At 44.7% G+C, this 21,414-nt stretch overlaps 1 protein-coding gene across 2 annotated transcripts in view; it reads left to right on the forward strand.

Annotated features, from left to right (window-relative positions):
• Positions 1-4,728: 4,728 nt before the first annotated feature.
• The window catches only part of LOC143940382 (septin-2), a gene marked incomplete in the record, with an annotated part of 169,806 nt that continues 153,120 nt past the window's right edge, over positions 4,729-21,414 (forward strand). Inside the window, 1 exon segment of one of the 2 annotated variants that reach the window (XM_077461657.1) lies at positions 4,729-4,847. 2 annotated transcript variants of the gene reach the window in all.

Here is a 21,414-nt window from a genome sequence, read left to right on the forward strand (position 1 = left end):
CTTTTTTTTCTGAGGCGGAGACCTAAAATATGTGAGAGGGAAGCTCTTGTGCTGGAATCTAGGAGCGGCTGAGTTTAAAAAGTGAGTCTCCTGAATACATAGCACATCCGCCCCTAGATTTAAGGCCTCCTTTCACACAGAGTTCTGCTTAACTGGGTGGTTCAGGCCGTGCACATTAAAGGAGACAAAATTAAGCGACATTGAAAATGGCAGTCAAACGCAAATTAGGTGGGAGGGAATCCCATTCAAGGTAAATACCGGAGTTTCCTGAGGGCTCGGGTTTCCCAGGGTGCATATAAGAGATGGACAGCAGTTCGGACCAGAATAGATTTGAGCAGTTCGGACACTGACAGACCAGAACAGTACTGTAACACAGCTGTAAAAAAAATAAAAATAATACGAAACAAAAGTTCAGGACAGAGGTTAATAAAAAAAGAAGATCTCCAATGAGATCTGAAGGCACTATGGATGCCCATTTATTTGGGGGGAATTAAGGGTGAGCGCCGGATTATATCCAGCGACTGGGAATCAGCAGTCGATAAAGGTGTTGCAGCAGTCTGCATCAGGGAACGTGCTTTACGTCTCTGCATGGTAAATTGGGAGAGGTCTGTGTACATTTGTATGTGAGAGAATCTATCTGGGAGCTGGGCCTCTCTTCTGAACGCTGACAGTAGTTGCTCCTTTACATGAAAGAAATGAATCTGCATCAGAAAATCACGCGGGATATTGTCTGGCAAGTGCAGAGGTTTAGGGAGCCGATGGATGCGGTCAATAAGCAATTCTTGATCCGACAGAGAGGGCAGCAAGGTTTTCATGAGGTCTTGAACATGTTGGGCAAGCTGTGCAGGCAGGACAGACTCAGAGATTCCTCTCACTTTAACGTTATTGCGTCTTCCAGGTCTGCCATTTTGGATTTGAGCCACTCAATGTCCTCAGATTGATCATTGTGTGCATCAACTAATGTATTATGGGCTACAGCGAAATCCCCCATTTTCTGTTCCACATGATCCACTCTCCCACTTAGCACTCCTACTTCAGCTTTAAAGTTGCTAATACACTGCATGTGTGTAGTGAGGCACGCAGGGAGACAAGCATGTCCTTGAGAGTGGATTCAGAGACAGGCTGGTTGGTGGCAGGGAATTCAGAGATGCACTCAGTGAGTTCTCTGGTATTAGCAGAGGAGCTTTGTTCAGCACTCACCTGCAGCGCTTCTTCCGATAGCCTCGGTCTAGATTTTGCAGGGCTGCTGCTCATCGGTGTGGATGTCTCTGGCGACCTTCTCCCCTGTCTGTCGCTGGGTGCTGGGCTCCCGGAGGAGGCCATAGAAGATCCAGGGGAGGAGTGCATGCCGCTGCCGGGGCCATTTTGGCTCGATTCGAGGGCCGCCGGCGGGAAGAAATCCGGCAGTTTTTTGGGCTGCTTGGGACCTCTCCGCTTCGGCAACATCTCCGGAGGGTGGGGAGACTCTCCGGGTTGCTTCTCCGTCATTTCGCCGGCTCGAGGGACCCCTAGGGTGGTAAGATTCCTGTCGCTGGAGCGGAGCTCTGTCCCTATGCGGCCATCCAACAGCGCGCGGTAGCTTTTTTTCTTTTTTTTTAAATGACATGCATTTTATTCTTTTTGTCCCCAGATCTCATATATAAGAAATCCTGTCATGCTTTTTTTCTATTACATTCCTTGTAATAGGAACAAAATTGACACTTTTTTTTTTTATTTAAACATTGTAAAAATAAAAAAAGGTAAAATAAATAAGAAAAAAAAAAATAATAATTTTAAAAGCACCCCATCCCGCCGAGCTCCTACGCAGAACCGAACGCATACGAGAGTAGCGCCTGCAATATGAAAACAGTGTTCAAACCACACATGTGAGGTATCGCTGCGATCGGTAGAGCAAGAGCAATAATTACAGCCCTAGACCTCCTCTGTAGTTTGTCTCCATTCCACATGCAGGTGCAATTTTGAAGCGTGACATGTTGGGTATCAATTTACTCGGCGTAACATTATCTTTCACATTATAAAAAAAATTGGGCTAACTTTACTGTTGCCTTATTTTTTAATTCAAAAAAGTGTATTTTTTCCCAAAAACAGCTCGCTTATAAGACCGCTGCGCAAATACGGTGTGACAAAAAGTATTACAACAACCGCCATTTTATTCTCTAGGGTGTTAGGACAAAAGAAATGTATAATGTTTGGGGGTTCTAAGTAATTTTCTAGCAAAAAAAAAAAAACAGTTTTTAACTTGTAAATACCACATCTAAAAAAAGGAGGCGCGGTCTTAAAGTGGTTAAGATGTCACAAAAGCACATTTTATTCATCTTTATGCACTGCAACACATTGTTCTGTGTAAAAATGCAGCATCTCCTAGCTTCTTTCAGTGCACACCATCACAGCACGGTGATGTGAACTGAACAAGTAGGATATAAGGCAAATTGCCTTGTCACTCCTTTGGTCAAGGTTACCCAGCACAGTTTGTAAGGTTAGGGTGACAGGATGGTTGTCAAATCTTCTGTGTTCCCCTTCTTGTTGGGCACCAAGCAAGGGTCACATAAGAGGACTACCCTAGGGTGGGTTCTTCTGGGCTATGCTAGGCAATTTTTACACGGTCACTGCCTTACACAGGGGTACCTATGCTGGAACAATTGACTGATCTCTAATAAACCCTTCTGATGTTACTGTATATGACCATGGTCACTTGTGTATTGAGGATGGACTCACAGAGCCCTTGCCCTCTCCACCTGTCCAGATTATCACCGCTACTTCACTTCCAGTAACGATATGGGCTCCTGCTGCACACCTATGAAATCCCAATAAAATGCATTTATGTTTTTGGTTGTAACATGACAAAATGTGGAAAATATTAAGGGGTATGAATACGTTTTCAAGGCACTGTACCAAGGTGTGCGGGTGAAGATCCTTATTTTCATTGTGAGGAGGGCTTCTGGAAATGCTTGAGGGCCAGTTCACACCAAAAAAATGCAGTCCAGATGCGTTCCAGATGCTTTTCTGCGTGAGCATTTTTGCCGCGTTCCAGTGCATTTTTGATGCATTTTTCTCCACTATTTTTTTTACTTTAAATAAGGACATGTATGTTCCAGTGCATTGCCCTACATGCCAATGTGAGCGCCTAAAGCAGGACCCAGTGCCCTTAGCAAACATTACAGACCAGCACCACAGTGGAGACTGGGTACATTCACCAAGTTACATGCTGAAGGAAACCAATCTGGAAACTGCTAGATAACCCAGGGCACTAAGCACCCAGATCATGTGAGAAGCTTCAGAAAAAAAAGGATGAATGTTAAAGAAATAAAAATAGTTCCATTACTGGGAAAAAATAGAATCTTGGAGTGAGTGGGGTTATATCGGCCGCTGGAAGTTTTTTGCAATTGTCCATTCACTTGAAGGTAGCCTACATATAAACCAGGCTTTACAAATACAAGTCTTGTACAATTAAAGTGTCACTAAAGGCAACACATTTTTTAAAGCTTGGGATAGAATGGAGGGTTCAGACATGCTGTGGCTGTGGCTCACAGCAGGGGGTCCGGTGCGTCCCTGTTCTCCGATTCAGGTGCGTATCAGGTCCAAATATTTGCCTGAATTGGCACCTGATTCAGAGCCAAAGATGCACAGGACCCTTTCCAAATCCAGATCACGGCTACCCAGAGGTGTGCGAACCAGCTCCATTGAGAGCCGGTCACAGTCTCCTGTCATGCGAATTGGATGCGGAGGAAACCTGAATCCAATCCATAGAAGTCTATGACAAAGCTCGCTTGAAGCCCCTGAAGCTTTTGAGAGGCTTTTGAGAGGCTTTTATTCAGCTTTAGCTTTTTTTTTTTTCCCATCCGCCTGGAGCAGGGGGCTCCACCTGGCGGTCCTCCATCTGTTGCGAAACTACAAGTCCCATCATGCCTATGCCTGTGGAAGTCAAGCTTATAACTGTGAGCCTTGCAATGCCTCATGGGAGATATAGTTTTGCAACAGCTGGCTGGCCGCCAGTTTGAGACCCCCGGTCTGGATTTTTGGATGAAAACGGACAGGCGGTCCGTTTTCATCCGATCTCCTCATAGAGGAGAGCGGGGCTCCGACAGGTTCGTCTCCGCACAGTGAGTGGAGACAGACCTGTCATCTGCAGGCTCAGCGGGGATCATCGGAGAGATCCCCCGCTGAGCAAAGTGGAGCCCGCTGGGTGGACTGCCCATGTGAAAGGACCCTAGGTATCTTTTTAATCAGTGTAACATTATCTTTTATATTCTCACAAAAAATGTGGTATTATATTGTGTTTGTGTGCAATAAATTGAATTAAAGCGTATTTTTCCCCCCATAAATTGGAGTTGCAAATACCATGTGGCATAAATAAAATTGCAACACCCACTATTTTATTCTATAGGGCCTCTGCTAATATAAATATATATAACGTTTGGTTTTCTAAGTAAATCTCTTGCAAAAAAAAGATAAATTGAGATTTTTTCATGTAGGAGCGGTGTCAGAATTGGCCCGGATGGGAAGTGGTTAAAGAAATAGTGTTTTATCACTAAACTCGGACTGAAGCGGTGTTAGTTTGCTATGGGTGACTAGAAATTTTCCCATTAGAACCCACATCATGCATGAGCCCCATAGACTGTGTGTACTGTCACTATGTAATGTATTGAGAACTATGCCAGCTTCCACAGGTCTGGGAGACGCTCTGTCCCGCTACGCTCTCTCTACTATGCTCCGCTCAGTGTCATACCATCGAGTTGGGTGAGGCCGCGGTGCAGTGTGGGATGTGGGAGGGGACCGAATTCCACAGCAGAGAGGTACCGTGATAGAAGCTAAGGGAGCGGCGGAAGCTGGGAGTTTCTCCTACTTAGGTGAGGCGGCTGTACCGGGGTTCACGGTGGGCTCTGTGCTGTGTTCGTATGTGGGGGCTGGTAGGGAGGACATGTGTAGTTCAGAGCCCCCCTGTACGGGATGTTGTGGTCAGTAGTGCTGCATTGATTTCTCTATAGAACACTGCTCCTTCTATCTCCATAGTCTGTGTATGTAAAGCAGACCTTCACTCCTATTTACTAATTCCCCAATGTGATTCTCACACCCCCTTTAGCACAATTGTATAGAACTTTTCTTTTTTATTAAATACCATTTCTCCTCTTCCCTCCTCCTCTTCTTCTGTATTTCTCACCCGGATGATGGTTCTGGTAGTGCGCCCTCCTGACGTATAAACGCCGTCTATCCCCAAGATCTTCCAGCCAATCCGAGAACGCTGCGTGCACACACATGTAAGATTGGCTGCCTGCGCTGTACCTGGGGATTCATAATATTTAGATGTTGCCATAATCTCATTAAAGCGTAGTTCCACCCAAAAATGGAACATTCACTGATCGGATACCCCCCCCCCCCGCATCCGGTGTCACATTTGGCACCTTTCAGGAGGGGGAGTAGATACCTGTCTAAAATGTATTTGCTCACGCTTCTTGGCATAGATTGCGCAGGCTCCGTGGCGATCTGCGCCATGTCTGGCCCCTCCTCTGTCCCCCGCGCTGTCTTCTGGGAGACCCAGGTCTCAGAAGACAGCAGGGACCAGTGGGGTCATGCATGCGCAGTAGGGATCTAGGCTGTGAAGCTGCAAGGCTTCACTTCCTGATTCCCTTACTGAAGATGGCGGTGCCTCCACCCTAGAGCCGAGGGACAGATCGGCTTCGGGTGCCGACATCGCCGGTGCCCTGGACAGGCAAGTGTCCATTTTTTAAAAGTCAGCAGCTGCAGTATTTGTAGCTGCTGACATTAAAAAATAAATTTGGCGGAACTCCGCTTTAATGCATTTCCACCTGTGGAATACAAATGGGGGTGATTTACTCAAACTGGAGAGTGCAAAATCTGGTGCAGTGTGCACTTAAAACTGTAATTTTGTAACTTTTGGAAATGCCAGTAAAAACTTGGCTGTACCAGTAAACTGTGGGTCTCATGTCAGCAAATTTCAATCTGGTACGCTGGCAACGCTGTTTGCTGCCCCTCTACAAGGATGCACAGAAAGATCCTGCACCTGCCACCCAGTGCTGAAGCCATGGAAGCAGAAGTTAGAAGCCGATTGGCTACCAGGCACAACTACGCCAGATTCTGCACTCTCCAGTTTGAGTAAATCAACCCCCTATGTCTGCAGGCACTGCCAATCTCATGCGTGTGCTACCAGCACTGTCCCAATAAAGGATGAGCTCTGTCGTGTTCACATACAGCATGTGCAGAGCCCGCCAGGATGTCGGCACTGCGCTGCGCTAATCACAGGCAGTGAGACATTTCCCGATCTCTGCAGGAGTGCATCGGGACAATGTCTCACTGCCTGTGATTAGCGCTCTGCACGTGCTGTATGCGAACACGCCGGAGCTCATCCTTAGTCCCAATGGAACTGTATTTGCATGTTGTTGATACCATACCAATGTGTAAACAGTCTGATTCCATGGCTTCAGCACTGGGTGGACAGGCGCAGCATCTTTTTGTGCATCCTTGTAGAGGGGCAGTAAACAGTGTTGCCAGCGTACCAGATTGAAATTTACTGACATGAGACCCACAGTTTACTGGTACAGCCAAGTTTTTACTGGCGTTAACAAAAGTTACAAAATTACAGTTTTAAGTGCAGATTTCAGTATTTTGTCAGCATAGAAGTACAATATTCAATTAGCAATGTGATTTAAAATAGATATTAAGGCAAAAAAAATAACTGTTAGTCACCACTCTGTGCCCTGCCCCTCCAGTGTTCATTGGAGCGCCAAACTGTTAAGAGGTGGGAGCAGCTGACTCAGGCTCCTAGGGGCGTGCTAAGAAGCTGAGCCAGCTGCCGGTCAGCCATGTGGGGGGGATCCCGACCAGCTGAGTGATGTTCGCTGATAGCAGACTTGGACTCTGTCAGCTGAATCTGGGTCACAGCAGCGCAGAAATAAGTGCACTCCTGTGACCCCCAGAAGTATACCCAAGAAAGCTTTGGCCATGTATCTCCTTTTAATATGATTCCATTCACATACCATTGTTGTGGGGTGTGTTCCAAAAAAGGTTTGGGTGACTTTTTTGTCTGCTGGGGTGCATTGGCAACCTGTTCAAAAGGATTTGGCAGCCTTAACGTAACACACATTAAAAGCCACACAGATGTGAAGCTAGCTCAAAGTGGTATTGCACAGAAAAAAAAAAATTCATCAAAATTCCTAAAAAAAAAAAAAAAAAAAAATTACTCACCTCTAAATGCCTGTTGCTAGGGGGTCCCTTGTAGTCAGCCTCCTTCAGTGCCTGTGCTGGTGACATCACTTCCCCTTGGCGCAGGAAGGGCTTAGCTCTGCCCCCTCCCTCTTGTCAGTCATCTGGGACACGTGACAGGTCCAGGTGACTGCGCGGCCAATCACGGCACGCGGCGCCGCTCGCGCATGCACAGTGGGTGCCCGGCTGTGGCTTCACAGTTAGAATGCCGGCGCTGCCGAGCGGAGGGGGGGGGGGGGGGGGGGAACAAGCAGGGTAAGTGTCCGACTATTAAAAGTCTGCTGCTGCAGTATTTCTAGCTGCTGACTTTTAATTTTTATTTTTTTAACCACTTCCTGACTGGCGCACGGCGATGTACGTCGGCAGAATAGCATGGGCAGGCAAATTGGCGTACAGGTACGTCCATTTGAAATTGCCGCCGTGCTATCGCGTGCGCGCCGCCCGCGCCGGTCGGGACCCCCGTGAGTACGGTCGCGGGTCCCGAGGACTCGATTGCCACAGGGATACCCGCGATCGTATCACGGGGAGGCTGAACGAGGAGATGCGGAAGTAAACAGCATCTCCCCCCGTTCTGCCTAGCAACAAGCGACACTGATCTCTGCTCCCTGTGATTGGAGCAGAGATCAGTGTTCACTAACGCACAGCCCCCCACAGTTAGTAACACGCCCCTAGGACACACTTAATCCCTACACTGCCACCCCGTGGTTAACCCCTTCACTGCCAGTGTCATTTACACAGGAATCAGTGCATTTGTATAGCACTGATTGCTGTATAAATGACAATGGTCCCAAAAATGTCCGATGTGTCCGCCATAATGTCGCAGTCACAATAAAGATCGCTGCCATTACTAGTAAAAAAAAATATTAATAAAAATGTCATAAACTGATGACAGGTGTGACAAGTTCACCGCCCTGTGGTCTATTTGGCGCCATCACTCAGCCTCGCTGAGCTTCCTGGATGGTCTACCTGGGACACCATCCAGAGGGTCACACGGTTCAGGTGTCTGATCTCCTGGTTGTCTACACACACCCATTTTTAACTGGTTCCTTCTCTCCTCCCCTCCCCTTCTCTGAGACAATCAATGTTAGAAGTCAGGTCATTACCCTGGGGCTGCCCCGGTGGTTGTAAAGTTTATTCGAGCGCTCTTCATTCTAGGGTTCCTGTCTACCTTGCTTTTCCCCTGCTCCCTTCCCACTGCATCCCCCCCCCCCCCCCCCCTCCCTGTCCTCCCTATCAACTTATTCCTCCTTCTGTTTATGTTTAGAATTGGATATTAACAAGTTCTGTTATACACGAAGCTCTCTCTCTCTCTCTATATCTATATATGTACCTCAGCACTTGTGTATTTTTGGAAATGTTTTGCCATTTTGTATTCCTGACTTGCACTGAACTTGAAATAAAAATATGTTCAACTTAAAATACCATACATACCATTCATAATAACATTAAGATGATATGTAAAACTCAATAGCATAACATATTAAAATAGATATATGTTTAAAAATGTCATAAAACTATCCCCTATTTTTTAAACGCTATAATTTTTGTGCAAACCAATCAATAATCGCTTATTTTGCGATATTTTTGGTAAAAAAAAAAAAAAAAAAAAAAAAAAAAAAAAAAAGGTAGAAAAATACGTATCGGCCTAAACTGAGGAAATTTTTTTATACATTTTTGGGGGATATTTGTTATAGCAAAAAGTAAAAAACAAATGCGTTTTTTTTCGAAATTGTCGCTCTTTTGTTTATAGCGCAAAAAATAAAAAGAAAGCTCTATATGGAAAAAAAAGGACGTCAATTTTGTTTGGGAGCCACGTCGTACGACTGCGCAATTGTCAGTTAATGCGACGCAGTGCCGAATCGCAAAAAGTGCTCTTGTCTTAAGCCAGCAAAACGGTCCGGTCTGAAAGTGGTTAAGGGGAACTCCTCTTTAAGTAAAATCAGTGATATGTAAAACAAATAATATGCTATTCTTGCACTCCAGCTTTCAGCTGCTTCCTGTAGGTGACTTCACTAGGCCTCACTGCAGTATCCTGGGAAAGCTGAGGATCCAAAATCTCCAGAGAAGATGCTCCAGCGCTATGCAGGAGGGCATTCTTGTGGCATTTGGGCCCCTTTATTCTCTTTGGAAAGCACACTGGAAGGCTTTTTTTATTTTTTATTTTTTTAAGTGTGTTTAATGTATTCGTTTAGTTGATTTTTCTTAGTAGTTTTACATAGGATGGGGTGAGGGTTGGGTTTGGTTGCTACAAGAAAAGCAGACTGCCCACTCTCATTCAAGGTACCAGCCTTGAGAGCGAACAAAATTCCTGCAGCCTCTAAGCTTCCATACAGACAGGGTGTAAAACCACCCATACGCTTGGGGGGAAAAAAAAACTAGTTAAGAAAGAAACACATATCGTGAGAAATGTAGAGTCTGCCATTGCTGACTGCCAGAAAATGCTAGTTGTCTCTTACTTCAGTACTCTGTATTTACTGACTTTAAACAAGCATGCTGATGATACTCAGAGTAGGATCAGGACTCCTAAGCTTGTATGCTTGGTCCATGTTAGTATAGAAGCTGCTGGAAAAAGGAGGACCGCAATGTAAGGAACATTTTCTGAATGAGAGCTCAGAAATGATATGCATTTCTCTGAGCCAGTCCTTCCTTTAAGCCCGATACACACTATAGCAAAAAACAAAAAGAAAACTGACGGATCGCATTTTGGGCATCTTTAACCCCTTCTTTGCTAGCAGGCGAAAAGTGCCCCTAAAATGAGCGGCACTTTAGCACTAATGCGGCCCCAGTGTGGAAGGGGTCTTAAATTTCAGAGGGGTACCTCCTAGTTTTCAAGGGAACACCCGAGCCACAGCTCCCGGTGTACATTCGGACACTGAGCCGGGGCCCACTCTCCCCTCATTGGATCACTGAATTTGACAGCAGTGAGAGCCAATGGCGTTTTGCTGTTGTCTCAGCCAATGAGGAGGGAGAGTTCTGGACAGCTGAGATGCATGGATGGAGGTGGGGCTCAGGTAAGTATTAGGGGGGCTTCTGTGCACAGAAGGCTTTTTATTTTAATGCATAGAATGCATTAAGATAAAGTGATTGTACAGGCAGAAGCTTTTTTAACTGTTAGTACAGATCGATTCCAGGAGTAATAGTCATAATAAAAGATGACTTCATCTTGCATTGTACTCTTTCATTAGCTCGAGACTTTATTAATATGGACCTCAACTCAAAAAGTGAAGATTTGCAGTCTAAGGCCTGATTCACACCTATGCAGTTGGCTTTTAATCTGTTTCAGCAGTGCCTTTTGTTGTGTTATTTTTATTTATTTTTTACGTTTTTTGCACACGCGTTTGATGCATTTTGCGTGTCAACCCCCACCCCCCCCAATTTGTTGTTGGGCAGATTTAAAAAAAAAAAAAAACGCACTACATGCTTTTCTGCAGTATCTCCATTGAAGTATATTGAACAAAAAGCACCATTTTGAGTTTTAAAAAATCTTTTCAAAAATGCAGTGGCTGAAAAAAGCACAGATATGAACCTGTCCCATAGGAAACCATGTTAAATGAACTGTAGTGCGTTTATGCAAAAAGCACCAAAATAGCGCATAGGTGTGAACCAGGCCTTTAAGGGAAATCCTTTTCATTTTGCAAAAACCAATACTATGATTTTTTTTTTTTTTTCTTAAAGCCCCAGATCCAGAAGGTTCCCCCCCATGACTAGGCCATTTTTTGTGATACGGCACTGCGTAACTTGCTTTGTGATTGATTTGTGCAAAAGCTGTATCGTCTACAAACTATGTGATATTTTTATGGATTTTTTTTTTATACTAGCAATAGTGGCGATCAGCAACTTCTAGTGGGACTGCGACATTGCAGCAGACAAATCGGACACAAGTGACACTAATACAGTGATCAGTGCTAAAAATGTGCACTGTTGCTATACTAACACTGGTTGGGAAGGGGTTAACATCATGGGCGTTAAATGTATCTCTAGGGAGTTCTTTCGAACTGTGTGTGTGTGTGGGAAGACAGATCAGTGTTCCTGTTTATCTTCCTTTGTAACAGAACGAGTATCTGCCTTGTTTACATAGGCATCCCGCCATTCTGCCTCTGTCTGGAATGACCAGCGGGTCCTGGCAGACATAAAGTCTGCCGGACCTGCTGATTGGCCCCCACTGTGCCCATATGAAACAGGTCACTGGCGGAGCGTTTCCCTCCCATACCCTGGAAGTGTACAGGAGCTGCCGACCCACAGTAAATGTATGTGGGGCAGTTGGCAAAGAGTTAAAACCACCCAATTTATTACCATAATACAGTCAGGTTGCATCAGCCTCATAGCTGTATATCTGTAGTGTGAGTGGCATTGCTGCGTTTCTCTGGAGATTTGGAATCTAAATTTGGTGATGTCGCCCCCTGTGCCGTTTACTGTTAGGCCTCTTTTACATGTGCGAACTCCAGCAGCGAATCCACCTGCTCAGTGGGGTGTCTGTCCACTGATTTCTGCTGAGCAGGCAGATGACTAGTCTGTGTCCGCTCTCCTCTATGGGCAGCTGGATGTAAACAGGCCACCTGTTCGTTTACATCCAACTGTCACCTGATCCGCCAGAAAGTTGGGGAACGTCTGTTTTTAGCAGATGGGATCAGATCGGATCACATCAGCTGTTGTCTGATACCCTCCACTCCGTAGAGGGCAATGGATGATCGGGCCCGCCAAAAGAACTGACAGGTGGACCTGATCGGTCCACCCATGTGTAGGGGCTTTCTCTTTGCTAAAGTGAAACATGCTGAGTGATCTCCCTGCTTCTACTCAATTAATTCTGTGCTTCTTGCCCCTGATCTGCTGCTTATAGAATATTCCCCCATCAGCCATTAGGCACTTACTCTGACATGAGGAAACAAAGCCTTGGTCCTCAGCCCTTATGACCACCTCTAAACAGAAAGACAGTGCTGAATAAGGCATTATAGGTTGGTAATGGGGAAAAAGGATCCAGCTGCAGGGACACCATCAATACCGGGAACTAGTCCTTTGCCTTCTGCATGCTTTTTTTGTTGACAGCCTCCACAGTTCAGGTCTTTTTCAAACACTTCATTACAGCCATCATATGAAAAAGGGCAGAGTTTACAAATAGGGGGAGAAAGCAGTATTATATTGATGAAAATGAAAGGATGCAGCAGCAGATTCATGGTGGGCAGTTTTAAATGATTTTGGGATCGTTCTTTTTAACCACTTCACCTCCCTCTTCTATATTTCTTCTCAACAATGCCTATGAGACCTGTAAGTTAACCCCTGGTTCATGCTAGAATGTGGTGCAGGAAACCTGCGATCCATGCTAGATTCCCATACCATGTTCAAATCGCACTGCCCTTGCGATCTGCAACAAGCGCCAGTAGAATCCTAACAACACCAAAAACACAGGACGCAAAGGCAGTATGTTTTTCTGCACTGGATCGTGTGGTAAAAATGACATGCGATCTGGTTGCAGTGCGTTTCTAAAATTGGTGCATGCACTGTTATAGTGTGATGCGGTTCAATGAAAAAAAAAAAAAAAAAAATATCTGCATATACTTGGAAGTCAGGATTGGCAGGTTTGGCACTTTAATATCTATAGGTCCCTCTTAATGCTGGGTCTTTAAAGGGGTTGTAAAGTCTCAAGGTTTTTCACCTTAATGCATCCCCCCCATTTTTCTTACCTGAACCCATTCGATCCAGCAACAAGCACCAGCAGCTCCAGCTGTCTCTGTCCTCAATGGATGGATTGATTGATAGCAGTGGGAGCCATTGGCCTCCTGCTGCTATCAAACAAATCCAGTGACACAAGAGCAGGGGGCGGTGCCAAGTCCTTCTGTTTGTGTCAATGGAGGCAGCAGCGGGACTCGAGCACACGCCCGCACGGGTGCCCCATGGAAAGCTGCTGTTCGTGGGGGCACCCGGTTAAGAGGATGGGCCAGGAGCACCACCGGGGCACCCCAGAAGAGGAGAATTGGGGCTGCACTGTGCAAAGCCCTTGCACAGATCTAACAAACACAAACCTTTACAAGTCACTTTAAGTGGAAATACAAACAGGAAATCATTTGTGTGTGGGAAAATACTCCTTCAAGGATCAGGAAGGTCTTTATCTTGGTATGTTTAATTATAATGTTTTCAGTGGCTAGTGTTCAAGAATATGTTTTAAAAAAATTAGATTTAGACATTGGAGGTAGCACAGAAATTTTAGAGTGCAAACTAATGTCTGTAAACCTCTTCTCTTTTTTTTTTTTTTTTTAAATCGTCTGTGTAACAAATTCCTTATCTTATGTTTTGTTTTTGGTTATTCTGACTTTCATCTCCAAAATAGGCATGCAGGAAATGTTATCAGGGATCTTGTTTCTCACTGGTGATTGTAAAACGTAAGCATTTCATCAACTGGTCTATACAACCCTCAACAGTGTTTCCTTCTGTCCTCCGGCTTAATTATCACCACATCTTTAGACATCCCTTTCTGATGCTACCACAATGGCAAGTCGTGCAGCCAGTTTGTTTTAAAGAAGTCAATCCTTTTTTTTTTTTTCACCCTCAAGTCCAGCTCGCCTATGTATCAATATAGCATTAATGTATTTATTTTGCAGAAATAAAAAAGTTTTCTATTTATCCTACATAGCCTTACCTCCAGCTTGTTGTATTAAAAAAAAAAAAAAATCACCATTACTTCCTGGCCAGACCTTAGGATGTGACACAGGAAGGAGTTCACCAGCTGATCTCATTAGCACACACCCTGCATTATCTACCGTCCTACTCCAGGAGATCATTACCACCCACCTCTGCAGGTGCACGTTATTTAAATGCAATCAGTGATCATTGTTCTCACTAAATACTCAACCATCGATTTATTTATAGTTTTTTTTCTCCTTTAACCACTTGCCAACCAGCCACAGTTTTATATACTGTGGTAGGTCGGCTCTCCTGTGCAAACCGATGTCCACCGGCCAGCCACGATCGTGCTGAGGAGAGACAGAGCGGGGATCTGCATATGTAAGCAAGTTCCTAGTGATCAGGAACAGTGATCCCTTTTATCCCTTTGTTGTCCCAGGCAGCCCAGCCCCCACACAGTTAGAACACACCCAGGGAACAAAGTTAACCCCTTGATCGCCCCCTTCCGTGCCAGTATCATTTATACATTGATTAGTGTATTTTTATAGCACTGATAGAGCTGCACGATTCTGGCCAAAATGAGAATCACAATTTCTCTTAGAATAAAAAGATCACGATTCACGTGATGTAAAATCTTTCACGTTATACAAAAAAAAAAAAAAAAAAAATGTGCTAACTTTACTTGTTGTGTTTTTTTTTTTTTTTTTTTTATTCATTAAAGTAATTCTTTCCAAAAAAATGCATTTGAAAGACCGCTGTGCAAATACAGTGTGACATAAAATATTGCAACAACCACCATTTTATTCTCTAGGGTGTCTACTAAACATATATATATATATATATATATATATAAATAAAATGTGTGTATGTATGTTTGGGAGTTCCAAGTCATTTTCTAGCAGGGGAAAAAAAAAGTTTTTTACTTGAAACCAATAAATGTCAGAAAAAAAGGGTTAATGTTTAAGTGGTTAAACTTTTTTTCACTTACAAAAGAAGTCTATTCCATTGACAAATTGTTACAATGTTTATACTTAGGCTCGGTTCACACAGGGGGTGAAGCGAGGCGACACGACTTGCCGCGCCGCGACCCCAGCGGCGACTTGCAAATGACTTCTGTATAGAAGTCAATGCAAGTCGCCCGAGGTCGCCCAAAAGTAGTACAGGAACCTTTTTTCTAAGTCGGAGCGACTCGAGTCGCTCCTCTTAGAATGGTTCCGTAGTACAGAACGGGGGCGACTTGTCAGGTCGCGGCACGGCAAGTCGTGTCGCCTCGCGTCGCCCCCTGTGTGAACCGAGCCTTAAGCTCAACTGATAAAGATTTTGATTCTTGGCAGACTGCCCAGTTTTCTCCTTCCTTTCAGCATCAGAAGGGCAGAGAAAATTCTTTGCATAGAAAAAAAATCGGGAAACACTTTAGTCAAGATGATAAAGATTCTTGAGGATTAATTGTGCCGCTCTAATCGCTGATCAATGTAATAATGTCACTGGTCCCCAAAAAGTGTCACTTGGAATCAGATTTGTCCACTGCAATGTTGCAGTCCCGCTAAAAATCACAGATTGCCGCCATTACCAATAAAAACAATAAAATAAAAGTCCATAAATCTATCCCCTATTTTGTAGACGCTATAACTTTTGCGCAAACCAATCAATATACGCTGCTTGTAATTTTTTTTTTTTGTGACCAAAAATATGTAGCAGAATACATATTGGCCTAAACTGATGAATACATTTAGTTTTTTGGATATGTATTAACCACTTTAATACTGGCCACTTTCGCCCCTTTTCTTCCCAGGCCAATTTTCAGCTTTCAGCGCTCTTGCAATTTCAATGAGAATTGCACGGTCATGCAATACTGTACCCAAATACATTTTTTATCATTTTCTTCACACAAATAGAGCTTTCTTTTGGTGGTAATTATTCACAAATCACTTTTTTCTTTTTAGATATATAAGCGAAAAAATGAGCGGAAATTTAAAAAAAACTATATTTTCTACTTTGTTTTAAAAGAAGTCCAATCAAATCTAATTTTGTCATAAATTTAAGCCAAAATGTATTCTGCTACATGTCTTTGGTAAAAGAAAAATCCCCTGTATAATTGGTTTGTGTGATCACGGACATATGTACGCAGATGATCATATACAGATGTGCGCAGATGATCACGGACATATGTGTGCAGATGATCATTGGGAGATATGATTTTACTGTTACATATGTGGGAAACAGGTGTTTTTACTGTGTGGTGACATTGTGATTTTACACTGTGTAGGGACACTGGGCCTGTGATTAGTGTGTAAAAAAAACAGCTCATGCTCACTGATCACCGTTCCGCGATCCTCTCTCCTCACCTCACTGACAACTTCCGTGTGAGGAGAGGAGAGCCAATCACCTAGCAACTGGCTCTCTATTTACATCACATGACAGCTGTGATTGGACGCAGCCGTCGTGTGACCAGGATGGCCAATCACAGAGCCCTCCTGCCGATCGGAGATGCAGCGAGTCCGGGTGACACGAGCGCATCGGAAATTGCACCGCTGCATGGGCACACGTGTGCGACCCCCCCCTCCTTCTGAGGGACATTCCGTCCACTCAGGAGGAAGCACCCCCCGACCGTATATGTGTCATGGCCAAGTGGGAGGTGGTTAAATATTGATTTTGATAGCGCAAAAAAAACTGGCGATCAAATACCACTAAAAGAAAGCTCTATTTGTGCGGAAAAAAAAGGACGCCGGTTTTATTTGGGAACAATGTCGCATGCCCACGCAATTGTCAGTTAAATTGACGCAGTGCCGTATCGCAAAAAATGGCCTGGTCATTAAGGGGGTAAAATCTTCCGGGGTTGCATAGATCATTCAGTTTGGCATTTGAGTTTTCAGGAGCTGAGCGAGCAGATAACAGCCTATGTGAATAGAGCTGTGGTATTGAAAACAGGAGAAGTGTGTCCTGGATTCTGTAAAGCTCACCATACACTATACAATCTCATTTAGATCTACTATCAACTATGTAGTGCAAAAGAAGTACATTAATGCTATATTGGTACACAGGGGAGCTGAAATTTTGAAAAAAAAATGAAATTAGCCTTTAAATGTTTTAAATACAGCAAACATCGCTTCTATTTTACTTGATTCTGCATCAGTTAGTTAGAAAATCTTCCTATATTAGTAGAGTACCAACCAATTTTTTTTTTGGACTTAAGTTCTTACCATCTGCTATTTGTTGACTTCTATCTGCACAGTATACACTTATCAGTTGCCTGTTGTTGGCCCATAATCCTTTCCTGCCTGACACCTAGCAAATTCTTAAACCCAGCTGGCATATGTTGATCCCAGCTAATGTAAAAGAAGGCACTGCAGATTGTACCTAGTGCATCCACAATACAGTAGGGAGGCTTATATGACCTATGGATCAGGGCTTGCTTTGTGGATGCTCTTTGGCTGTTCCTCAGTACTAAACTCTCCAAAACCAGCACGTTGTATACTTCACATGCCCTTAGATTTTGTAGGTTCCTAGGGCATCTTGGAGTGAAAGATTTCAAACTTTGTTACCAGTCAACATTTGGTAATGTAAAGCCTACGTTTGTTAGGTTAGTCCAGGTATCTTGTGACAGGATTGCTGCCCTGAGTACTATTTGCATCAAGGTCATGTCAAACTGCTTTGGTGAACTTGGCATCAAAAACTAAACAACTGTGTCCCTGATGAGCCTAAAAAGATAAAATTGACAATTACTGTATGGTTGCTGCATAGCAAACTGTATAAAAGTATGTTTTATGCATTGTGTATTTTTCTTGTTTGGGCATTCTAAGTTAAAATGTATGCCTGGAAAATAATTTGTCTCTTAAAGGAAAATGCTTAGACAAGTTAAGGGTAAGTCCACCTATTACAATATAATAAAATTGTGCTATTATTACATTTCTATATTGAAACTGTGTCCCAGGTGCAATGCACGGGCTCTTGCATTGTTTACCACCAGCAGAGGTGGTGATGTCACCATATTGCTGCCATCGTGATCTGTGGAGTTCCTCCGCCGCAGTGACTGAATGGACCTGAAGTCCTTTAATCTATCCATCCCTGATGAATGATGCCGCTGTGCAGATCGAGCAATACACAGAGACGCTGAATTCAAACAATTACAACTTCCTACAGTAAGAAAATAGGTAGACAGTTTGGGTTTAGGAGGATGGTGGATGCATCCATACTTCATGTTACAACCTAAGAATGAGTGTAACAGGAAACAGTCTAAAAACTGGATTATCCCTTTAAGACATAGGACTTCTGCCTTGCCTGTGAGAGCAGCGGTCAGGCTCACCAGTATACTGCAAGCACAGGGTATTTTAATCCTTCTGCAGCACTCAGTATGAAAGAAAAAAAACAAGCATATTTATTACTTTATGCACAGCCTGGCTACATTAAAGTATTGAACACCAAGGTTTCAATTGGGCTTTAACAGCGTATTTTTGTTTGAAAAGCCAGTGGCGTGGGAAACGCACCCAAAAAGTCCACCTGGTGTCAAAAAAAGTACACACATAAAGAGGCGACAGAAAACGTGCAATGGGTGTTACACGATCTTCCCTCGGAAGGACCTTACCCTGATCTGATCCCCCGGGGCGTTAGGCTCCAGACGAGGACTGAGGTACTTTGATTTGGGTCCATCTGGCCGAAACCAGACGGACCCCCTTTCTCTGGAGGGTCTGCCAAAACAGACCCACCCAAGTACTTGGTGGGGCTCCCATGAAGGGAGACCCCATGAGTGAGGGTAAACTAAGCCAAAAGGCTATGTCCACCCCCCATCCCAAGACTTTCAAAGTAGGCCTGGGCACCCACACACTACTCTTCACAAAGTGACAAAACATGTAACATCAAACATAAGAATACAAAAAAGTGACAAACATGGGGCTAAAACAAATAAGAACATGGGGAGAAGGAAGTGGGAGAAGTGAAAGAGTGACCATTGTGCAATACAATGGCCAGGAATAAAAATTTCCCCTGGTCCTAGCCAAAAGGCTGGGCCCTAGAGGCAGGTGTGAAAAGTGTCTGTATGGTGAAGTGACCTTGGTGCCATAAATCAAAGTGACCCTCACTCACAGTGATTGTACAGCACCCCTGAACTGCCACTTCAGTGGCGCATTCACCACAGGCTTTTCATTGCAAACCTGACCTCAGAGCAGCCCCCACCCCAGCCAGGAAGGCCTGGAGCTGTGAGAGCTTAGGGAGAGCCTGTGTAACTGTAGACTCAACTACTACTCCCATTACTCCTACCTAATTACATTCTGGAAATTCTATCCGCTCCCCCGGTGGGAAAGGCGAGCCAGTGTTTTCTCCCAAAAAACTGACAGGAGCTAGAAGTACCCCAATCTAGGCCAGAAGGCCAGGGACCCGGCCCTCTGGTCAGACCCAATGCAGCACCCTTCCGGACGGCACAGACTGGACTCCGCTGATGTCTCAAAGGGTGTCCAGACACCAGTCACTACCAAAACCGCCCTCCCAGGTGCAATGACACCATTGGATTTGCATCTGCCCTCCCCACACTTGGGAGTAGCATAGCGCTTCCTCTGGCAACTGTTAAGAACAGATACTACACTTGATCTTAGCCAAAAGGGGCTTTAACAAAATGTAACTAAAGGCAAACTTTTTTTTTTTGTCTAGAGTGAAGAGGGACTAGAACCCCTGTCAGTTTTTATTGCAGTCTATGCCCCGTTGCACCCCCTGTTTGTCCCGTTTACTGTTATCATCCAAAGTAAAAGAAAATCACAAATTTTGGGTTCACACAGAACAATAATAGAGGGGATATCATCCAATGGGGACCCTAATTCTGGTGTCACCCCAGATTCCCTCACTTTGGAGGGATTTCCTGTTTTAGCTATGGGACAGAAGTGAATGGATATCTCCCCAATGGGACACAGATGGCAAAAATGTTTGCCTTTAGTTACAGTTTAAGGAATTTTATCAAACCTTATTACAGACTACAGAGTATTTACCATATATACTTGAGTATAAGCTGAGTTTTTCAGCACATTTGTTTGGTGCTGAAAGTGCCCCCCTCGGCTTATACTCTAATCCCTGCCAGCTGCCTACCTGATCAGCCCGTGTGTAATGCTCAGATGGCAGCCGACCAGTGTAAAAAGCCGTGCCTCCTCCTCGTCCGTGATAGGGGAACACTCCGTTTCCCAGCAGTGAGTCAGTGTTCCGCCTATCACGGACGTCCTCTCACCCTCATCCCACGGATGAGGATGAGAGGATGTCCGTGATAGGCGGAACACTGAACAATGACTGCTGGGAAACTGAGTGTTCAGCCTATCACCGACGAGGACGAGGCGCTGCTTTTGTACACTGGAATGGCCGCCGTCTGACTGCATGACACGGGTTGATCAGGTAGGCAGATCGGGACGCAGGGAAGGTATGCAGCTGAAGATGGGAATTGTTGACCCTCTTTTCCACTTACAGTAGCTGCTGCATTTCTTACCCTCGGCTTATACTTGAGTCAATAAGTTTTCCCAGTTTTTTGTGCTAAATTAGGTGCCTCGGCTTATATTTGGTACGGCCTATACTCGAGTATATACGGTAACTCAACTGTTCTGTTAAAACCATCACATGGATTCCGCTCACTTTTGACTTCCCAAATGACTGGAGGGGGTGGATCCTCCTGCTATAGTCCTGATCACCTGATACAACCTGTGTTGTACTGAGGGGAAAATCTAGTTAAGGCTATGTGCACACTATACCGACACTGAAGTTGCATGACTTCTGATCTGACTTTGCCCTGCGACTTCATGTCCGACTTCTATGTGAATTCAATGAACTGGATCTGATTAAATCTGGATGGATCTTGAAGGGGGAATCCCACGCCAAAAAAAGGAAACCAACGTAAGGACCCCCCCAAGTCCATAGGAAAACCCCACGCTGTAATAAAAACAAAACAAAAGTTGAACCCCCCCCCCCCCCCAAAACAAATCCATACCAGACCCTTATCTGAGCATGCAGCCCAGCAGGTCAGGAAAGGGGGGGATGAGCGGGCGCCCCCTCCCACCCGGACCATACCAGGCCACATAATCTGAGCATGGGGGAGTGGGTACTTTGGGGCAGGACAGCCTCCATGTTGGTGGGGACAAGGGCTTCTTTCCAACAACCCTGTGTTGTGATTGTAGGGGTCTATTATCAGGGGGCTTATTGGAAACTGGAAGCTCTCCAGACCCCCCCCCCCCATGTGAATGAGTATGGGGTTCATTGTACCCCTACCCATTCACCAAAAAAGTGTCAAAAATAAACACAGTACACAGGTTTTTGACAAAGACTTTTTATTAAAAATGTTGAATGGCCCCCGTCGTAGCTCCAACGTGTCTTCTCCCACTCCAGTTCTTCTACCTCCGTTGATGATGTCTCCCTCCGCTGCCGGTTGTTCTCCCTCCGCTGCCGGTTGTTCTCCCTCCGCTGCCGGTTGTTCTCCCTCCGCTGCCGGTTGTTCTCTCTCAGTTGCTGATGTCTCTCTCTTCCGGTTCGTCTTCCCTCCCTCCTCTGGTTCTTCTCCCTCTGTTGCTGATGTCTTCTTACTTCGGTTTCATCTGCTAATTCTTATATAGACATGGGGCG

The sequence above is a fragment of the Lithobates pipiens genome, unplaced genomic scaffold, assembly GCF_037356315.1.
Source record: "Lithobates pipiens isolate NorthernLeopardFrog02 unplaced genomic scaffold, aLitPip1_a1.2 Scaffold_3, whole genome shotgun sequence".
Taxonomy (NCBI): domain Eukaryota; kingdom Metazoa; phylum Chordata; class Amphibia; order Anura; family Ranidae; genus Lithobates; species Lithobates pipiens.